This window comes from Bombina bombina, chromosome 1 (assembly GCF_027579735.1).
Source record: "Bombina bombina isolate aBomBom1 chromosome 1, aBomBom1.pri, whole genome shotgun sequence".
Taxonomy (NCBI): Eukaryota; Metazoa; Chordata; class Amphibia; order Anura; family Bombinatoridae; genus Bombina; species Bombina bombina.
In genome coordinates this window covers 294,494,605-294,517,783 of record NC_069499.1, presented here as the reverse complement: position 1 = coordinate 294,517,783, position 23,179 = coordinate 294,494,605, and positions in this window count along the sequence as shown.

The window sequence follows — 23,179 nt, the reverse complement described above, 5'->3', positions numbered from 1 at the left end:
CTTAGAGAGTGAGGGGGCTGTGTGTGTGAGGGAGAGCTTAGAGAGTGAGGGGGCTGTGTAAGAGGAAGAGCTTAGAGAGTGAGGGGGCTGTGTGTGAGAGGGAGAGCTTAGAGAGTGAGGGGGCTGTGTGTGTGAGGGAGACCTTAGAGAGTGAGGGGGCTGTGTGTGTGAGGGAGACCTTAGAGAGTGAGGGGGCTGTGTGTGAGGGAGAGCTTAGAGAGTGAGGGGGCTGTGTGTGTGAGGGAGAGCTTAGAGAGTGAGGGGGCTGTGTGTGTGAGGGAGAGCTTAGAGAGTGAGGGGGCTGTGTGTGTGAGGGAGAGCTTAGAGAGTGAGGGGGCTGTGTGTGTGAGGGAGAGCTTAGAGAGTGAGGGGGCTGTGTGTGTGAGGGAGAGCTTAGAGAGTGAGGGGGCTGTGTGTGTGAGGGAGAACTTAGAGAGTGAGGGTGTGAGTGAGGGAGAGCTTAGAGAGTGAGGGGGCTGTGTGTGAGGGAGAGCTTAGAGAGTGAGGGGGCTGTGTGTGTGAGGGAGAGCTTAGAGAGTGAGGGGGCTGTGTGAGAGGAAGAGCTTAGAGAGTGAGTGGGCTGTGTGTGAGAGGGAGAGCTTAGAGAGTGAGGGGGCTGTGTGTGTGAGGGAGACCTTAGAGAGTGAGGGGGCTGTGTGTGTGAGGGAGACCTTAGAGAGTGAGGGGGCTGTGTGTGTGAGGGAGAGCGTAGAGAGTGAGGGGGCTGTGTTTGTGAGGGAGAGCTTAGAGAGTGAGGAGGCTGTGTGTGTGAGGGAGAGCTTAGAGAGTGAGGGGGCTGTGTGTATGAGGGAGAGCTTAGAGAGTGAGGGGGCTGTGTGAGAGGGAGAACTTAGAGAGTGAGGGGGCTGTGTGTATGAGGGAGAGCTTAGAGAGTGAGGGGGCTGTGTGTGAGGGAGACCTTAGAGAGTGAGGGGGCTGTGTGTGTGAGGGAGACCTTAGAGAGTGAGGGGGCTGTGTGTGTGAGGGAGAGCTTAGAGAGTGAGGGGGCTGTGTGTGTGAGGGAGAGCTTAGAGAGTGAGGGTGTGTGTGAGGGAGAACTTAGAGAGTGAGGGTGTGTGTGAGGGAGAGCTTAGAGAGTGAGGGGGCTGTGTGTGAGGGAGAGCTTAGAGAGTGAGGGGGCTGTGTGTGTGAGGGAGAGCTTAGAGGGTTAGGTGGCTGTGTGAGAGGAAGAGCTTAGAGAGTGAGGGGGCTGTGTGTGTGAGGGAGAGCTTAGAGAGTGAGGGGGCTGTGTGTGTGAGGGAGAGCTTAGAGAGTGAGGGGGCTGTGTGTGTGAGGGAGAGCTTAGAGAGTGAGGGGGCTGTGTGTGAGGGAGAGCTTAGAGAGTGAGGGGGCTGTGTTTGAGGGAGAGCTTAGAGAGTGAGGGGGCTGTGTGTGTGAGGGAGAGCTTAGAGAGTGAGGGGGGCTGTGTGTGAGGGAGACCTTAGAGAGTGAGGGGGGCTGTGTGTGAGGGAGACCTTAGAGAGTGAGGGGGGTTGTGTGTGTGAGGGAGAGCTTAGAGAGTGAGGGGGCTGTGTGTGTGAGGGAGAGCTTAGAGAGTGAGGGGGCTGTGTGTGTGAGGGAGAGCTTAGAGAGTGAGGGGGCTGTGTGTGTGAGGGAGAGCTTAGAGAGTGAGGGGGCTGTGTGTGTGAGGGAGAGCTTAGAGAGTGAGGGGGCTGTGTGTGTGAGGGAGATGCTCTGGTATGGTCCACAGTCCACTTCCCAACTTCTCTGGCAGTTTAATAAATATATGTTAAAATGAGCAGCCATCTTGCAGCCATCTTGTGATTTAGTGCTTATTTGCTTAATAAATGTATTTTGTGTTTGACAAGGTCAGTATTGTAACTTACTAAATATATTTAAATTATAAATATATTTTAATGAGCAGCCATTTTGTGATTTTGTGCTTATTTGCTTAATAAATGTAACTTACAACACTGACCAGGTCATACACAAAATACATTTATTAATCAAAACTTGCAAGTTGCTATGCTATGGTATTAGCTACTGAGCATATTTAGATATTTTTTCCAACAAAGGATATCTGATTTTCTTCATTCTTTTGAAATCCTTTGTTGAAAAGCATATCTAAATACGCCCAGTAGCTACTAAGCATATTTAGATATGCTTTTCAACAAAGGATATCAAAAGAATGAAGAAAATCATATATCCTTTGTTGAAAATAATATCTAAATATGCTCAGTAGCTAATGAGCATATTTAGATCTGAGTCTCTTCATTCTTTTGATATCCTTTGTTGAAAAGCATATCTAAATATGCTCATAGCTACTGAGCATATTTAGATATGATTTTCAACAAAGGATATATGATTTTCTTCATTCTTTTGATATCCTTTGTTGGAAAGGATATCTAAATACGCTCAGTAGCTACTAAGCAAATTTAGATATGCTTTTCAACAAAGGATATCAAAAGAATGAAGAAAATCTGATATCCTTTGTTGAAAATCATATCTAAATATGCTCAGTAGATACTGATTGGTGGCTGCATATAGATACCTCATGCGATTGGCTCGCCCATGTGCATTGCTATTTCTTCAACAAAGGATATCTAAAGAATGAAGGCGTATCCGATTGCTAGCCACTGCCTCACCAGCCTCTGAAGTCACCGCACATCACTGTTCTAGCCTCATGTCTCGGACCAGGGGTGTTGAAGGCCGGGCCAGCCGTGATTGTGTGAAACCTGCTTTTGTCAGATCCCAATATAATTTGATATCTAAAAATAATGCTTTTCTCTGTGTTTTAAAATATCCGTATTCCTCTAATTGTAGTGTGTCATCAACATGTTTCAGCCACTACTGCACTGTAGGTTGTACAGGGGTTTTCCATTTACTAGCTATCAAGGACCTAGCTGAGTTTAGAGAAAACTAGACCACTTTTTGTCTGATTTGGCACATATTTCTGGGGAGGGCATTCAGCAATGCTATAACAGGGGTTAGCGTGAATGCGTCGCCTACCAATTGCCGTAGGAAAAGTTCTATTTCTCGCCATAATGGCTTAACCATGGGACAATACCACCACATATGTGACATAGACCCCCTGTGGCTGCATCCCCTCCAGCAGAGGTCAGATGTGTGTGGGTATATGCTTTTAAGGCGTGATGGTGTCAGGTACCACCTGGATAATAACTTATAATTGAGTTCTAGCATTCTAGTTGATGATGAAGACCTCCCCACCAAGGCATAGATTCTACTCCATTCTTTGTCCTCTAGGTCAATATTTAGGTCTTGCTGCCATTTGGTGGTATATGATGGTCGTGTAACCCTGCCGTCTGCCTGTAACATGGATTTTGCTAGTGATAAAGTGTGCCTGAGAGGGCCTTGAGCAGTACATATGGTCTCGAAACGGGTCATGGGTCTCGTCCAGTCAGGTTTATGTTTAGACGTTTCAAAAAGGTGTTGCAGCTGTCCATACTTCAACCAATTTGCAAAAGCCCCGTGTAGAATGTCCCCTAGCTCTTGTCTATTTTTAAGCCTCTGTCCGTTCAAAACCATATGCATGGGTATCGTGTATCCAATCTCGTCTGGAATTATTTTTACTAGACTATACTCCATACCGCCCAAAAACTCTGCATTCGGGGACACCGGAATCAGCGGTGATCTCAATGTGAAGATGAAAGGGCAAGTCCTTAAAATTTCGTCCCAGATCGTAAATACTGAGGTGTAAAATTTGAAAGTGTTAGTCGCTACTGGTCTATGTGACTTGGGAATCCAACACAGGGCCCCCACATGCGGGGGCTTCAATATGTGGGAATCAATCGTTATCCAGGCTTTTGTGGCCGCATTCCTATTCCAATCTAGTATCCTCTGAACCCCTATTGACCTATAGTATGTCTCCACACAGGGGAGTCCCACTCCCCCACCCGCAAGGGTCCTGAAAAGTGTGTTCCTATCCACTCGAGGTTTTATCGAGCCCCACACGTATTTGTTCAGTAAAGCCTGTAGATTTTTGATAAAGCTGGGTGGAAGGTGTATTGGAAGCGCTTGCATAATATATAAAATTCTAGGGAGAGCTGTCATTTTCAATGTTTGAATCCTCCCCCACCAAGAGAAGGGCTTTGTCCCCCAGACCTTTAAGTCTTTCTGTTTGTTATTATAGAGTGACCCAAAGTTAAAATTAAACAGAAGCTTGTGCTTTGGCGCTAGTTTTATTCCTAGATATTTAATAGCCTTAGACTGCAATTGGTAGGGGCAGTCCTTCATTAGTGATTCTAACTCCATTTTTGGCAAGTTTACGTTTAATATCTCAGACTTTTGATGGTTGATTGAAAAAATATGATAATCTGCCAAATTCCCTGAACTCCTCTGTCACCGCGGGTAAGGAAGTGTCGGGGGAAGTAAGAGACAGCAGCACATCGTCCGCATACAGCAAGACTTTGTAGTTATTTGGTCCTAGGGGTATCCCTTTGATTAGCTCATTCTGTCTTATGCACACCGCCAGCGTTTCTATACCCAGCACAAATAGTAAGGGGGACAGAGGGCACCCTTGCCTCGTCCCATTCCCTATCTGAAAGGGCTCAGACAAAACACCGTTCACTTTAATTTTTGCTGTTGGTTTGACATACATTGACTGAATTCTATTTATTACTAACTCTCCAAAGCCGAATTTTTTCAGGGTAGCAAATAAAAAGGACCAATTAAGGCGATCAAATGCCTTTTCTGCATCTGACGCTAACAAAATGGAGCTTATTCCCTGTGTCTTGGCGTATTCCATTAACTGCAGGGCTCTTATGGTGTTGTCCCTGGCCTCTCTGCCAGGAACAAAACCAACCTGGTCAGTATGTACTAATGTTGGAAGGAAGGGGCTAATTCTAGCTGCCAGGATTTTCGCGTAGATTTTCAAATCCGTATTCAGGAGGGATATTGGTCTAAATTTAGATGGGGTATCTGATAGGTTTTCTAATTTCGGGATCACTGCGATATGCGCTTCTTTGGTTAGAGTGGGGAACTGCTCTCTTTCATCAACAGCCTGAAACAACGAAAGTAGGTGGGGCGCTAGGACTGTACTAAAGGTTTTATAGTATTTATTTGATAAGCCGTCTGGACCAGGGCTCTTTCCTGCAGGTAGCGATTTAATAGCTTTAAGAATTTCTTGTATTGTTATTGGCTCTTCCAGCGCTAATCTTTGTTGTTCGCTCAACTGTGGGAGATCTACAGATCCTAAGTAGCTGTCAATATCTGCTTCACTAGGGGAAGGTATGGACCTGTCCAAATTGTAGATGTTGTCATAGAAGTCTCTGAAAACTTCTGCTATCTCTGGACTCTTATGAATGTTATTTCCAGAGCTGTCTTTTATACTAAAAATGTGGTGTTTGGCTGTTTTCTTGCGTAGAGCTTTTGCTAGTAGTGCTCCCGCTCTATTACCTCCCTGGAAATATACCCTGTTCAGAAATAATGCCCTCCTATGAGCGACTTTGGTTAGATACGATTTAAGCGCTAATCTAGTCTCTGTTAACTTAGTGAGGGACCTGTCATCAGTGGGGGTCTGTTTGTGGGTGGTTTCCGCTCTGTGCAGTTCTGCTGAAAGTTCTTTGTATGTCAAATTATGGAGTTTCTTTAGTCTGATGTTGTGACTAATAAAATTACCTCTTATTACAGCTTTATGAGCTTCCCATAGGACACCTTTCGTATCTACTGAGTCGGAATTATGTGTGAAATATTCTTCCAATTTCTCCCTAATATCTTGTACTATTTCAGGGTCGTGAAGTTGTGAGTCATCTAGTCTCCAAAACGAGTGTCTCTGGGGTTTTGTGGGCCAATCTATCTCTAAAAGTACTGTCGCATGATCAGACCAAGCTGCCGGAGTGATCTCTGTATGGGTTGCTAGGGTGAGGTGACTGTGTTCTATCAACAGATAGTCTATTCGGGAGTATGATTTCTGTGCATATGAGTAAAAAGTGAAGTCTCTAGAGCGTGCATGCTGTAGTCTCCATACGTCCACTAATGCAACTGATTTAAGGCTGTCTGCTACACTTATGCTAATATTATGGGGTCCCCTTAATCTAGGAGTTGAGCTATCCATCTTCGGGTCTAGGGGTACATTCAGGTCACCACCCACTATTAATATTCCCCTTTTAATCTCAAGGAGTTTTTCACATACCCTTCTGATAAACCTCGCTTGTTTCAAGTTGGGAGCGTAGACACAGGCCAGCGTGACTGGTGTTTCGAATATTGAGCCTCGCAATATGAGGAGTCTGCCCTCTCTGTCTTCATATTTATCTAATAGTTGAAAGGGGACATTTTTATTTAACAGGACCCCTACTCCCGCTACCTTCCTGTTTGGGCTGGCGTTAAAGAAACCCAAAGGGTAATCCGGTGACATAAATTTGGGCGCATTAGTTCCCAGAAAGTGAGTCTCTTGGATGAAAACTGTCACCCTTAAATTTATGAAAGTGGTTTAGTGCTATGGACCTCTTTGTGGGGGAGTTGAGGCCTCTACAGTTTTGGGACAAAAACACTAGTGGTTTGCTAGCCATAACTTATAAAATCTAAGTGGTTTGTGCTGTTCAATTAGTGTTTCGGCGTGTATTGTAGTGTGGTGCAGGCCGGCCTCCCCCACCCCCAGAAGAAAACGAGACTTACCGCTGCTTTCTCTATCTCTCGACTGTCTAAAAATTCCCATGCCTTTATGAACAATTGCAACGCTTACATAGGAATAGTATCTCTGGAGAATCGCTGGCTGACTTCTTAAAAACAAAACAACAATAACAAAAATCAACAACAACATAACAGAAACAGAATTATCAAAAACAATTAACATATTGTATTCTTCAGACACACTAGTGTCTGAACTAAATAGGGGGTGGATAGAAACTGAAATACTCTCAACATTCACATTGGGAAATGGACAGTAATAGAATCTTATTGTACATGCATATCTTGTGAAATTTACGGATCTAGCTCATCATTAATCTAACTTATAAAGGGCATCAGCATTATAAACCTCAAAACCAAAATGCTGCAATTATGTCTTCTCTTGACTAGGTCATTATTCTCATAATTTAAAGTCCTATTTATGGAGGGTGAGCTCTCATTCATGGTCATTGACCCTTCTTATAAGTCTCACTCTCAGTTGATCAAGTGTCCTCCACCACCTTCAATCTATTCTGTATTGGTGGAATCTGATTTCTTGTCCTTTTCCGATTGACCTTCTGCCAATGGGGTCTCTGAGGGAGCTGTACTTCCCCCGGTAGGTTGCTCCCTGAGAGAGCTTTCTTGTGTATTGATGGTGGGGTGGGTAGCGGTATGTCAATCAATTTACAGAATTCTTCAAGGTCCTCAGTGGACTTATAGGTGGCGACTTTCAGACCCCTATTTTTTACACATATTTATATATATATACACACACACAAACACAGAAAAACAACATTAGGAATAATTAGAAATGAATTGATTCCTATATATATATATATATATATATATATATATATATATATATATATATATATATATATATATATATATATATATATATATATATATATACACACACACACAGAAAAACAACATTAGGAATAATTAGAAATGAATTGATTCCTAACATTGCTGTTGCTTGCAGGATCCTGAGAAGTAATTTTACCAGAATCTCATGATCAAGTTTATAAGAAATGTCCACCTCAATATTATTTTTCTTTTGCTATATTGTGTAGTATACAGCAAACAGTTATAACATCATCAGCCTTTCTTGGTGTATATTTTGTCAAGACATCTGAAGCGGCTCTTTAAAATGTAAAAAAATCTTTAAATAATTTAATACTCTGCAGATAATATTAAAAAAAATTTAGTTGGGAACTTCCGGGTGGCGGCCATGATATGTAGTGACTTCGGGAACAGGTGTTTAGCTAGAGCTAATCTGTTTAATATTTTTTTATCTTTGTATCATCCACCAGTATGCTACAGAATTATTAGCCCTTTACATTCTACTGCATCTTTATTTGCCAGCACAGTGTTTGCAGGACTTTTACTGAGGGATTAGATGTGAGAGAAATCGCCCTCAATTTAACACCCAGTAACATTATTATGGCATTCGCTGGAAACAGTGCTATCTTGCTGGTCACTGCATTCTGTTTTCCCTCCAAATGTTTGTTACTCGTCAGAGATATCAAATACCTCCTATACCGTTTGTGTAGAACTCTCTCTAATAGGTATTGCCTTCAGTGCTTCCTCCTCTCTGGCATATTAGAATCTCTTTGTTGTTCAAATACAAAACTTGTTTGTTGCTATTCATTTTCTCACATGTTTAACCAGCTAAGAGACTTGCTATGATTATAGGAATAGCGTTAGTAATATACTCAATGTGGCATTTTTATGTACTTTCTTACCTTCTTGAGCTCTGCTTTGATTTGAGCTTCTAATAGTTTATCTTATCTTTGGGGCCCAAAAGTGGCCCTGTAGGTTTATCTACCCCTATTCATACCCCTTAGTTTGTTTTCTTTTATTCCTGGTGTTCCAAAAACAGATACTTTATTTCAGTTTGGGGTAAACTTCTTATTATTTTGAATGCTGATATTTTAAGGAGATAACTATTTGCTTATTATATGGCAAAAAAATAATATATATATATATTTGTGTGTGTATATGTATATATACACACATACGTGTTGTGTGCTACCATGTGGCCAAGGCCTCTGTACATGGGGGGGGGGGGGGGAATTCAGAAACAATATCGCCTAGATTACAAGTTTTGTTGGTAAAAACTTGCGGGGCTAACAAGCCTTTTTTTCCAGCGCTTACTTTAAACAACGCTGGTATTACAAGTTTTCTTAATGGCTGCGTTAGCCTCAGAAAAGTGAGCGTTGAGCAAATTTAGCGCCACTTCTACCTGTAATACCAGCGTTGCTTGCGGTAGCGGTGAGCTGGCAAAACATGCTTGTGCACGATTTCCCCATAGGATACAATGGGGCTGAGCTGGCTGAAAAAAAACCTAACACCTGCAAAAAAGCAGTGTTCAGCTCCTAACGCAGCCCCATTGTTTCCTATGGGGAAACACTTTCTAAGTCTACACCCTAACATGAACCCCGTGTCTAAACACTCCTAACCTTACACTTATTAACCTCTAATCTGCCGCCACCTATATTATATTTATTAACCCCTAATCTTCTGCCCCAATGTCGCCGCCACCTACCTACGTTTATTAACCCCTAATCTGCTGACCGGACATCGCCGCCACTATAATAAATGTATTAACCCCTAAACCGCCGCACTCCCGCCTTGCAAACACTATAATAAATTGTATTAACCCCTAATCTGCCGTCCCTAACATTGCTGCCACCTACCTACAATTATTAACCCCTAAACTGCCGCCCTCAACGTCGCCGCTACTATAATAAAGTTAGTAACCCCTAAACCTAAGTCTAACACCCCCCTAAGTTAAATATAATTTAAAGAAATCTAAATAAAATGACTATAATTAAATAAATTATTCCTATTTAAAACTAAATACCTATAAAATAAACCATAAGATAGCTACAATATAACTAATAATTACATTGTAGCTATTTTAGGATTTATATTTATTTTACAGGCAACTTTGTATTTATTTTAACTAGGTACAATAGCTATTAAATAGTTAATAACTATTTAATAGCTACCTAGTTAAAATAATTACAAAATTACCTGTAAAATAAATCCTAACCTAAGTTACAAATACACCTAACACTACACTATCAATAAATTAATTAAATAAATTAACTACAATTATCTAAACTAAAATACAATTAAATAAACTAAACTATAGTACAAACCCCCCCCCCACTAAATTACAAAAAATAAAAAAATATTACAAGAATTTTAATCTAATTACACCTAATCTAAGCCCCCTAATAAAATAAAAAAGCCCCCCAAAATAATAAAATTCCCTACCCTATACTAAATTACAAAAGTAATCAGCTCTTTTACCAGCCCTTAAAAGGGCTTTTTGCGGGGCATTGCCCCAAAGTAATCAGCTCTTTTACCTGTAAAAAAAATACAAGAAACACCCCAACATTAAAACCCACCACCCACACACCCCTACTCTAAAACCCACCCGATCCCCCCTTAAAAAAACACTAACCCCCTGAAGATCACCCTACCTTGAGCCGTGTTCACCCAGCCGGGCCAAATTCTTCATCCAATGTGGTCCTCCATCCGGCAGAAGTCTTCATAAAAGCGGGGCAGAAGAGGTCCTCCATCCGGCAGAAGTCTTCATCCATCCGTGGCTCCATCTTCAAGACACGGAACATCCTCCTCGGCCGACGGACTAACGATGAATGAAGGTTCCTTTAAATGACGTCATCCAAGATGGCATCCCTCGGATTCCGATTGGCTGATAGGATTCCATCAGCCAATCGGGATTAAGGTAGGAAAAATCCAGCCAATCGGATTGAAGTTCAATCCGATTGGCTGATTGGATCAGCCAATAGAATTGACCTTGCATTCTATTGGCTGATAGAATCAGCCAATCGGATTGAACTTCAATCATGACTAAGAGCCTAGTGCAGGCTTGAAACGTTGTATGTGTTGCTGGGACCCTACATATGAAAAAATAAAGGTCTTTTATTGAAGATGGTGGCTGGAGTTCTTTGAATTTTTTGGATATTGAGGAGACTTGGCAGGTCTGTTACTCCGTGCCCCATTGAAAAAAGATACAGGTGTGCTCTTTCCATTATCTCGGCGATGTCCGGTCGGCAGATTAGGGGTTAAATAATTTTATTATAGTGTTTGCGATTTGGGGGGGGGGGGCTCGGTTTAGGGGTTAATAGGTAGTTTATGGGTGTTAGTGTACTTTGTAGCACTTTAGTTAAGAGCTTTATGTTCTGGCGTTAGCCCATAAAACCCTTAACTACTGACTTTTAAATGCGGTAGGAGTCTTGGAGGTAGAGGCTGTACCGCTCACTTCTTCCAAGACTTGTAATACCAGTGTTAGGCAAATCCAATTAAAAAGATAGGATACGCAATTGACATAAGGGGATTTGCAGTAGCTAAAATTCGCAGAAGAAAAGTGAGCGGTACACCTGTACCTGCCATACTCATAATACCAGCAGGCGTTTAAAAGCAGCGTTAGGACCCCTTAACGCTGCTTTTTAAGGCTAATGCAGAACTCATAATCTAGCAGTATATTTCTAAAAATGAAAAACTTACCAAGCAATCATCCATTTTCACACATTCCTCAGAATATAAGAGTTGTGTGGACTCCCTGAAAATGCTGACAACAGCGATATTATTTTGCAGTTGTTGTCAGACACTGTTCTGTTGTACTGAGTGAGTGCCAGTCCTTGCTATTCATATAGATTTCTGGCTGATAAGTTGAGGCATATATTGGGATGTGGGTGCAACCAATGCATCCTAAAATATTAGGAATGCCAAAATAATCATAAAAATAAGACGGGGGGCGGAGCCAGCACCTGAGCCGATTAGTCACACCATCACTGAGCTCTGGGTATAGTTTTCTCAAATGGCCTATTTACGGCGATATTGAGGGGAAATACCTACACACTTACCACTATTTAATCGCAGAGCACAGGTTTGCAGCTTCCGGTGGGTCAGGATCTTTCAGGTATCCCTGCATAGCTGCTAGAGCGTGGGATGATCGCTCTGGTCCTGCACATCATTTTCCCAGTCTCGTAATAGCCGCATGATACATCGTGGCACAACGGAACCAAACTGCAGTGCTATAGACACCGCTCACCGCATGGTCACAACCTGTACCATACTCTGGCCTCTACTCTTGCAGCGACACGGAAGATCCTCGCACTTGGATGGGAGTTGTATAACAACGACTTGTCCCTGGCGACTAAGGTATAACAGGGACATAAAAAGCTGAGGACTTACATACTGGGGATGGCTAGATCCTAAAACAGAGGAAAACATACTCCTGGGGTAAAGCCAAGGCATACTTATCCTTTATTACTAGATCTGAAGGCCTCAAGTAATTGAACTTGCTTGCGCAGTATAAAGGGATACAGTATTGCATATCTCTAATTTAACAAGCGCATTGTAGGCCTCATATTCTTGGCTTTGCAAGCACTCTAAAGCACATAAACTCTCCACGTGGCTGGAGTTGACTTTCCTACCCTCCTACAATAGTACCACCATGCAAGGCTGCAGCTGAGGAGCTGTTGAGGGGGGTCGGTGGAGTGGTTTTGTGCAGACTGGAAGCTACAACTTTATTAAAGACTCAGGCTCACATTATCCAGTATATATCTATAAATTAATTATCTACTTGTGTGACATCCCTACTCACTTTTTATTGTGGCATTATTCAATCCGCTATGTCTCAATCTCAGAGGAAAAAAAATAAAGGAGCTAGCCAAGTGAAACGTACTGTGGTGGATCATTTTAATTGTTCTTCCACTTCCTCACGTTATAAGCCTGAAGAAAGAATATCCTCACCCTCTAGTCCAGAAGTTTCAACACTGACTGAGACTGCATTAACTGAATTGCAAACCATGGAACAGAACTCTGTATCCCCTGCATTTATTCTAAATTCACTAAAATCTCTACTAGATTCACACCACGTATCTTTTTCGGAAAAGCTGATGAAGATATCTTGTCTACAAATGAGAGATTAGACACCTTGGAACGTAAACAGAAAGATGTAGTGGTGGATCAATCTCATATTTTGAGTTATGCTCAGAACCTGGTGGGACAACTCTCAGATTTAGAAGATAAAATGGCGGACCTTGAAAATAGGTCCCGCCGCAATAACCTCATGCCTTTCTTACAGAATTCTTTACTGCATTAGCAGACCCTAATACAGAGACTGAAAACTTAATCGACAAAGCACACAGGGTCCCTAGAACTAGAGGCCTACCCACGGACCAGCCCAGAGATGTTGTGGTTCAACTGCATTTCTATACATATAAAGAAAGGGTACAGAGAGCATGTCTTGGAAGAGGAGACTTCCCTGAAAAATTTCAGGGTCTGAAAGTCTTTTCAGACTTAGCTCCACACACACTGTAACAACGTAGGGCTTTTGATGAAATAACCAAGACTCTGAGACAACACAATGTTTGCTACAGATGGGGGTTTCTCACAAGACTGTTCATATCCAACGATGAACACACCTTTGTCATTTTGGACATTTCACAGGGATTAAAACTGTTACAGAACTGGAACTTCATGCTTCAAAATGAATCAACCACAGACACAAATGCTGAGGGATTAGATCCTGTTCCTCATTCCCGTAACTTGGCTCCTACTAAACTAACCCCCTCTAAACCAGGAGGTATGAGGCCAGGTCCATCTCACACTGGAGCTGGAGTGTGAGACGGACCTGGAGCCCTTAGTGGGGAACCTAAACCTTAACGGAAACGTCAAGATCTAGACTGTGCCTAAGTTGATGGAGTCTATAAGACTTACTCTTGTTCAACAGCACTTCCATACTTCTTCCTCTGGCTTGTTAAAGGGAATGAAGAATATCATCACCCAATACATATTAGAGACTTCTCCTGTTTCATTTTGTTTACATTTTTCCCACTTTTCAGGTTGTTGACTCTTGTCCTTAGAGCTATGTTATAATGTTTCGCTAAAAAGGACTATTACACTGTAGTTGGGACTTCCCGCCACTCAATGGTGACTTGATACCCGCTTGCCTCAGGGGAGCGATAGAAACAAGGAATTCATGCCAACGATGAATATATTTGAAGTTATTTGTATAACCATGTCTAATCCTCTTCTTTTTTCCAGGTTTGTAGAGTTTGGAATTATTTGTTTACTTGTATTGCTTATAATATCTTCTTAACAGTGCCTTATCTACAATGCTCTTCTCCCATTTGGAGGCATTATTGAGTGAAGTTCCACCTGATGGATGGAACTAGGTAATTTCAGATTCAAATTTATGGTAATGTTCGTAATACAAAATCCCTTGACAAAGCCCCAACCCTAGTTAAATATTACATAGATGTTATGATTACCTAATCTTTTCCTTGAATTGAAGGCCCTCAGTATCATCTCTTTCCAGTCACTCCTTCTGGGCCAGGGCCCTAAGGATGGCTTAGTTAGACTTACACCCTTTACCCTCCAGGACTCCTTCCAAAATTATGTTGAAGGCAAGGTTGAATTATTACATCAGGCATACACTGGAATAATTCCTACATAATATACCTCATATTGCATGGTTGATGGTTTAACTGGGTTGCTCACGCTAATGGTAAAAATAATAATGGTAGGCTGTTGTAACCTCAAAAATAACACTAAAATTTTGTGGACATGGGCACCCTCAATCCATATAATCAGGGGGCGAAGCTATACTCACTTACATGTTTCTCTTCTCCGCAGAAGTTATAGGTTGCCCAAATAGGTACACATATATGGCTTTGTCATTTTTCCCATCTGGTTTGGTTTATTGATTTTCAGAACCATAAAATAGTGAAGTCTGGGGAGTTTTAGAACATTAAAACATATGCTACTAGTGCCCATAATTTTGATTGACTAATGGGTTGATGTGTGTTTAGTTTTGTGTTAAGTATCCAAGTCAAGCTTCAAGATAAGTTACCTATGCCCTCATTGGATTCCTTTTTTGTAATCGGGAACCTCTGTTATTTAACATTGTCCTCCAGCTCACTCCCTTCAGAGGGGCAACAGGAATAAGGAAACTACACTTCGGATGAGTTCTTTTAACTATGCATGTATAACCGTGTTTAACTTTTTCCTCTTCCCAGGCTAGTGAAGCTCGGATATACTTACTTGTTTGTACTGTCTACCCTGATGCCTTATAAGTGTCACACCCAATAGGTCTTACTTATCCTTGTAAATACTCTACATAGGACTCTATCTGGTGGAGTCCAGTGATCCCAGATTCGAATATAGGGTATCAGTAATACTATATTAACCCCTGATAAAAGCCTCACCCTTAGTTAAAGTCTATTTCTGTTGCACAAACAACTATACTTTCCTTTACTATGAGGACCCACCGCACCAACATTTACTTGGAACCCCTTCTAGGCCAAAGCTATAGAGTAAAGCTGGGTTGACATAATATACACTAGACTACCCATCAGGACTTACTTTACCTTATCTCACTACCATTGCTGAATCGTTATATCAGACATAGCCTGAAACAAATCTCACACCACATTATTTTTAATATTCAGTTTTGTCATTTGTTATAAAGGTATAAATAATAATGTAAGGTAATTGTAGTATCCTATATACTCACCAGCTATATATGATAAAGGGCCTGGATGTTTTTACTCTGGGTGATTTCTGAGTAAGATACTATGTCCTTCAATATACCTCACTTCCCCCAGATGATATAATCTGACACACAAAAAGGTACAAATAGAGTTATGATTCCCTTCTCATTTAAATTGGTTAGCTGAGTGTCCTGCCTATTACAAAACAAAATGTGTAGAGATCTAGAGCACTGCAATGTAGGTTTCCAGTAGCTTATACTTTGATTTACTAATGGTTTAATGTTATATTTGTTTAGTTCCTAGTTGAATATTTAATTTTAGCTCAATGATATGTTTTCCATGTTGTCTTTGGATACCCTGGTCCAAATCTTAGACAGCCCCCTAGTCCAGACAAACACTTTGCCATAGTAGATGATATTGACTTACTGCCATCTGTCTCTTACTTCCAACCCTTTTACTCTTTCGGCTCCGTTCCTGTTTGACCAGCAGATCGCTCTACACCCCCCCCCCCCCATTCTCCCATAATTTCCATCTTTTTTCTCTCTCGCCCTATAAGCTTTTTTACACCCCATTAAATTTACAGCCCTGGTCCACCTCTTGCTGTACTATTATCCCTAAGACACTCTGAATCCATTTCCCATCCCTTGGTAACTGGGCTTCGGTACTCTTCTCACTAAATTCTCACTTGAAGCCAAGACCTACTTAAAGCTTTGCTGGCTCCTATACCATACCCCCTATTTTAACTGTTCTCTGGCTACCTATATCAGACACAAGAGACTAAACCGCGGTTTCCCTTGAAAGCACCGCTACTAATTTATCTTGTTTAGTACCTCAGTACCTCCACTTCACTCACAGAAGGTACGATCTCAGTTGATCCATACACCCTCACTCCTCCCCCCCTTTTTTCCTTCTTCCTATTCCTCTTTCCCCCCTATCCCTCTTCCCTCCTCTTTCCGCACTTTTCCTTCTTCTAAGCTTCCGCAGTTGCCATGGCTGTGGTGTGTGCTTCCCACAATGTCAGGGACTCAATTCTCCTACAAAGCGTAGCCTTCTTTACCACTCCCTAAAACACCTGCAGGCTAAATTGTTTTTTCTACAGGAGACACATTGTTAAGTGGGGTATCCTCCCCCCGATCAGATCTCCCCTTTACCCTATTGTGGAAACAGCTTTATTCACAAAACATGCAAGGGGAGTAACCATATTAATTCATCACAATATCGCTTATGAACAGATATCGATTGACTCTGACCCTCAGGGACGCTTTCTCATAGTGGTCTGTAAATTGGATGGTGCTCTTTACACACTGGCCTCATATTACAGCCTAAACTCCAAACAAATCAGGCATTTAAAAAAATTCTTAGGCTGTCTAGACTCCCTAAAAAAAGGTTTACTACTACTAGCCAGTGACTTTAATATGGTCCCGGACCCTAATTTAGACAAGCCTGTGCCAGCAAACCGTAAAACTGTTAAATCTACTAAAACCTTGTCTAAACAATTTTTCTCACTTTTAGCCCAATCCAATCTATTTGATGTGTGGCACTCATTACACTCCTCAGCTAAATACTACACCTATTATTCATCAGTGCGTGACTCATATTCCAGGATTAACTTTTTCTTTTGTAATCTCTGGTTACTCAATAAAATTACAAAATCTCAGATAGGGGACTGTTCATGGCTGACCATTCCCCTGTCAATATTCAGCTCCCGCTATTGGCATCTATACCTTCTAGACCTCCTTGGAGACTTTTCAATTCATTACTTTCAATTCCTGATTTAAAAGATTCCTTCACTGCAGAAATTTTTCATTTCCTACAACTTAACGATTATAGGGAGGTAGATGACTTTTGTCTTTGGGGCTCCTTAAAAGTTTACCTTCGAGGGCTTTTCATTAAAGCACAATCTCAGTCAAGAAAACATTCTGCTGCTTCCTTAGCACAATTGCACCAGACACTCCGGACCCTTATAGAAGAGCACAAAAAAACTCTACATCCACAACTGCTACTATGAATAGATTCTATTAAAGAATCCCTTCTTCAAATAGAAAATCAAAAGGTCCAGGAAATGTTGAGAGAATGTAAATGCATGTTTTATCATATGGGAAACAAAGCGGATTACTTACTGGCTAGAAAGTTTACGTGATAGGGCCGCTCAGGCTCAATCCCATATTTAAAAAAAGAGGGTTCAACTTTGACAAGACCTAAGGATATAGGGTCTGCATTTGCAGAATATTATGAGCAACTATATAATCTACGTTCTTCAAATTCATCCAGAAATTAACTCAATACAGTCATTTTTATCCTGCCTTAACCTCCATCGCCTCTTTATCTAAACTGAAACCTCGTAAAGCACCGGGACCAGGAAAATCGCCTGATTGTGTTGTAATTTTTGGCCAATTTATTTGTTGAATCTTGACGCTAAAACGTATGCTAAGATTCTGGCAAATCGCCTGAATACTTTAATCCCACACTTAATCAATCCAGACCGGGTTGGGTTTACTTTGGGGCGCAAGGGGCCGGACAACACTAGGAGGTTGCTCAACATCTTTATGTAGGCCAGTAGACTCGGTCAACCATGGGTCACTTAGTCACTCGATGCTAAAAAAGCTTTTGACCGAGTCGACTGGCTTTACCTGAGGGAAACATTATTGAAATGTGGTTTTCCTCAAACCTATCGTACAATGATTATGGCTCTATACTCGACCCCTTCAGCGAAGGTCTGTGGCTTGGGATTTTGTTCCCCTAAATTCAAAATTTCTAATGTCGCCCGTCAGGGTTTTCTCCCAAAATACAAGGGGTCAGTCTTGGTGGTGCTCTACAGAAGGTGGCATTGTTCGCTGACGACCTTACCATTTTTACTTCTGATCCTACTTCTTCAGTACCAGCCCTATTCTCCCTCTTAGATGAATTAGTTTATAATGTTTACTTATAAAAAAATATTCTTCACATTTATTTAGATATTGAACATGCCCATAATGTTTTGGAGGAAATCGCCGATTGTGTTTGACAGATAAGTTATTGTGGAGGAGGAGGAGTCCCTGGGAGAGACCCAATATCCAGATTCCCAGGAGCAGGGAATCTCCCAGGGGACATCAGATATGGAGGCTCTCATCTGTGCTGCCTCTCCTGCCCCAGAAGACCCAGCTGCTTGGACCCTGGTGCCCCTCCTGCACCTGTTGCTCGTGCCCCAACAGCTCATGGCCGTGCTGATCCTGGCCACAAAATGCCTCCCATCATTGATGATGAGGCAGTTCATCAAATGTTAAATCTGGCCAGGCAGTACAGGGATGATCACCATGAGTTGCATGGGGCATTAAGATTATCTGTCCAGCAACAGGGGCAGATATTAGAGAGGGGCATTATAGTAGATAGGGAAAGATTAGATTTAGAGAGGGAAAGATTGAGAATAGAATCAGGTAGAATAGATTTATAGAGGGAAAGATTTGCATATGAAAGGATGAGGGATAGTGAAAGATTAGAATTAGAGAGGGATAGATTTTTTTTACGAAAGACAGAGGGATAGTGATAGAATACATTTTGATAGGGAGAGATTAGAAGTAGATAGGGCCAGGGTAGCTGTAGAGTAGGGAGAACTAAATTGTTGGGATAGGGCAGACGAAGAAAACTGGATTTATAATCGTCAACTGTTTTTAATGTACGGGAGCAGGGTAACATGGGAGAAATCTCCCCCCCCCCCTGTCTCCATCTAAAAAAAAAAAAAAATAGGGTTTTTATTTTTTTCCGGTATATTATTTTGTTTTAAATATATATATATATATTTTTTTTTTATTGTGTATGTTATATATATATATATTTTTATTATTTCTAAAAGACAATATATGAATAAAAATATATTCAAACATAATAAATGGGTTTGTTTGTTATTACTTTATTCACATAATACAAATGTTACAAATTATTGTTGCTCAAATTTAATGCATTGGGTAAGATATACTTTTCTCTGCTTATTAAAGGGTCTATCTACGCCATATATTTATTGGGTTTAAATTAAAAAAAAATTATATAGTATTGACTTTGGCATAAACAACTCACTTATTTTAAAGGTTAAATGAATCAATAATTTTAATTTCAGGAGTCATGAATAGCATGTGATAGTACATTAATTAGAAATGTAGTTAAATTGTGTAAATGTATGTAATTTTAAAACTCAGATAGAGCATGCAATAGTAAGAAAAAATATAATTATCAAACATTAATTTATATTTGTTCTCTAGCTATGTTTTTTGAAAAACAAAGCATCTAAGCTAAGGAGAGCACTCTCTCTCTCTCTCTCTCTCTCTCTTCTTTGTTGAAAGCTAAACATAGGAAGGCTCATATGATAATTTCTAAACACTTGAAGGCCACCTCTTCTCAAATGTTGTTTATTTGCTCATCACAACAGGGGAGAGCTAGCCCATGAACACCATATAGATAACATTGTGATCACGCCCATGTATTGTGGTAGACACTCCACAAATTTGCTAAAATGAAAGTCAATAGAAAATAAAGAAAATGTCATTTGATCAGAGGGTGTAACATATGCCTGCCTGATATCACTCTCCCTTTAAGACTGACTTCCCTGCTACTGACAATCATACTGTTTGGGGAGTATCTGCATTCAACTTACCTGCATAATTAATTAATCATTCATGCACCTGATTCCCTCAGCCTCTTTTTAAACCATATCAGGCCTTATGTGCATTGCATTAGCTTTAAAGTTTTGTTCTAGAACAACTGAGGTCAATGACTGTTCCAGCAAGGATTTTACAAGCATATTCAAACTACAGCATTTCCTTTTAGCTATGCTTAAAATCATCTAATCGTAAGTATTCATATAAATCCATTTTGTTTTCTGGACACTGCTACTTAACAAACTCTGAACTTTATTCTAAAGTACAAGTATGTATTTGGTTATAATCACTCTCTAATTACTACAACAGCATCTTACTCAGAACTTTATAACTATTATCTGCTACAAGTTGTCATAGCTGAAATAGCCTCCTCCAAATATGTTAATATATTCAGAACTCTGCATCTATGTGTTCAGTTAAACAGCTTTCCTGTGATTCTCCAATATATGAACAAACAGTATTTAATGCCTTAAACTTGCAACTTGTCTATCACCTGTACTGCTCTGCTTATTACTGACATACAGCTCTATATAATATTATGTACTGTGAACCTGCAACAAACCTTAGTTTTCATCTATGAGTCAATCTTCTACCAGTTTACTCTGAAGCCTGAACATCTTACATTGCTATATTTTTCACTAATGAATCCTGCAGCTACTCCTATTAACTATAAGTAACAGTATCAATTTATGTTTCCATTGAAGCCAGAATATATTGTATACATATGTCTTACTCTCCATGCATTCTACAATAACTTCTTGCAACTATGAATCACAGAATATCATCTATCCATGTCCAGGATACTCTTCCCCAGGTCAGGGGTCGGTGTCTAAAATTCCCTACCACTGCCCAGAGGGTCTGTGTCCTGAGCACATATACACCGGAACATGACAGGGGCTGTCAGAATATGCTTAGATAAAAGTTAATCACATATCACATATCATTATAAAAGTGTTGGAATTACCTATATTCTGACTCAGATAGTTATAATAATAATCTATCCCTTGCTGAGACCTCTATGCCTGGCCTGTATAAGAAGATACAATTACTGCAGACAATCCTTGTCAGATAGTTGAACTCACCAACACCTTGTCCATCCATAAAGTTGCTTTATTCTGAATATCAGGTTACAGCAGATTATAAAATACAGCAGATGAATGAATAGTTACAGTATTTAAGCGGTCAAATGTTGATACTGATCGTAGTTTGCAATGTAATTAACATGAGTGCTTGTTACATGAGGCCTGTTAGCTGCAGCCATGACACAGGAAAACATCATCAAACTACAAGGGCAGAGCAATACACAAAAAGGAAATGCATAATAGGTCAGAGGTAAGATACTATAGAAAACAGGAGCATTACCAAAAAAGGGTCACTAGATGGCAGTACAGAATAAACATAGGGAAGCCTTGAGAAAAATGGCATAAAAATATATACGCCTAGATTTAGAGTTTAGCGTTAGCTGCCAAAAGCAGCGTTAAGGGGTCCTAACGCTGCTTTTTACCGCCCGCTGGTATTTAGAGTCAGGCAGGACAGGGTCTACCGCTCACTTTCTTTCCGCGACTCGAGGCTACCACAGATCCCCTTACGTCAATTGCGTATCCTATCTTTTCAATGGGATTTGCTTAACGCTGGTATTACGAGTCTTGGAAGAAGTGAGTGGTAGAGCCTCTACCGACAAGACTCCTACCGTCAAAAAAAGTCAGTAGTTAAGAGCTTTATGGGCTAACGCAGGAACATAAAGCTCCTAACTACTGTGCTATAAAGTACACTAACACCCATAATCTACCTATGAACCCCTAAACCGAGGCCCCCCCACATCGCAAACCCTATAATAATTTTTTTAACCCCTAATCTGCCGCTCCATACACCGCCGCAACCTACATTATCCCTATGAACCCCTAATCTGCTGCCCATATCATCGCTAATACCTATATTATATGTATTACCCCCTAATCTGCCCCCCCAATGTCGCCGCCACCTACCTACACTTATTAACCCCTAATCTGCCGACCGGACCTCCCCGCCACTATAATAAATGTATTAACCCCTAAACCGCCATACTCCCGCCTCGCAAACACTATAATAAATTTTATTAACCCCTAATCTGCCTCCCTAACATCGCCGCCACCTACCTACAAATATTAACCCCTAATCTGCCGCCCCCAATGTCGCCGCTACTATAATAAAGTTGTTAACCCCTAAACCTAAGTCTAACCCTACCCCTAACACCCCCTAACTTAAATATAATTTAAATTAATCTAAATAAATTTACTATAATTAAATAAATTATTCCTATTTAAAACTAAATACTTACCTATAAAATAAACCCTAATATAGCTACAATATAACTAATAGTTACATTGTAGCTATTTTAGGATTTATATTTATTTTACAGGCAACTTTGTATTTATTTTAACTAGGTAGAATAGCTATTAAATAGTTAATAACTATTTAATAGCTACCTAGTTAAAGTAATTACAAAATTACCTGTAAAATAAATCCTAACCTAAGTTACAAATACACCTAACACTACACTATCAATAAATTAATTAAATAAATTAACTACAATTATCTATACTAAAATACAATTAAATAAACTAATCTATAATACAAAAAAAACAAACATTAAATTACAGAAAATAATTAATTACTAATTACACCTAATCTAAGCCCCCTAATAAAATAAAAAAGCCTCCCAAAATAATAAAATGCCCTACCCTATTCTAAATTACAGTAAGTAATCAGCTCTTTTACCAGCCCTTAAAAGGGCCTTTTGCGGGGCATTGCCCCAAAGTAATCAGCTCTTTTACCTGTAAAAAGAAAATACAACCCCCCCAACATTAAAACCCACCACCCACACACCCCTACTCTAACCCACCCAAACCCCCCTTAAATAAACCTAACACTAACCCCCTGAAGATCTCCCTACCTTGAGCCGTCTTCACCCAGCCGAGCCGAATTCTTCATCCAAGCGGAGCAACAAGAGGTCCTCCATCCGGTAGAAGTCTTCATCCAAGTGGGGCAAGAAGAGGTCCTCCATCCAGTAAAAGTCTTCATTCAAGCGGAGCAAGAAGAGGTCCTCCATCCGGTAAAAGTCTTCATTCAAGCGGGGTCTTCTATCTTCATCCATCCGGAGCGGAGCTGAGCCATCTTCCATACAGCCGACGCAGAGCCATCCTCTTCAACTGACGGACTAACGACGAATGAAGGTTCCTTTAAGGGACGTCATCCAAGATGGTGTCCATCGAATTCTGATTGACTGATAGGATTCTATCAGCCAATAGGAATTAAGGCAATAAAAATCTGATTGGCTGATTCAATCAGCCAATCAGATTGAAGTTCAATCCAATTGGCTGATCCAATCAGCCAATTGGATTGACCTCACATTCTATTGGCTGTTCCGATCAGCCAATAGAATGCGAG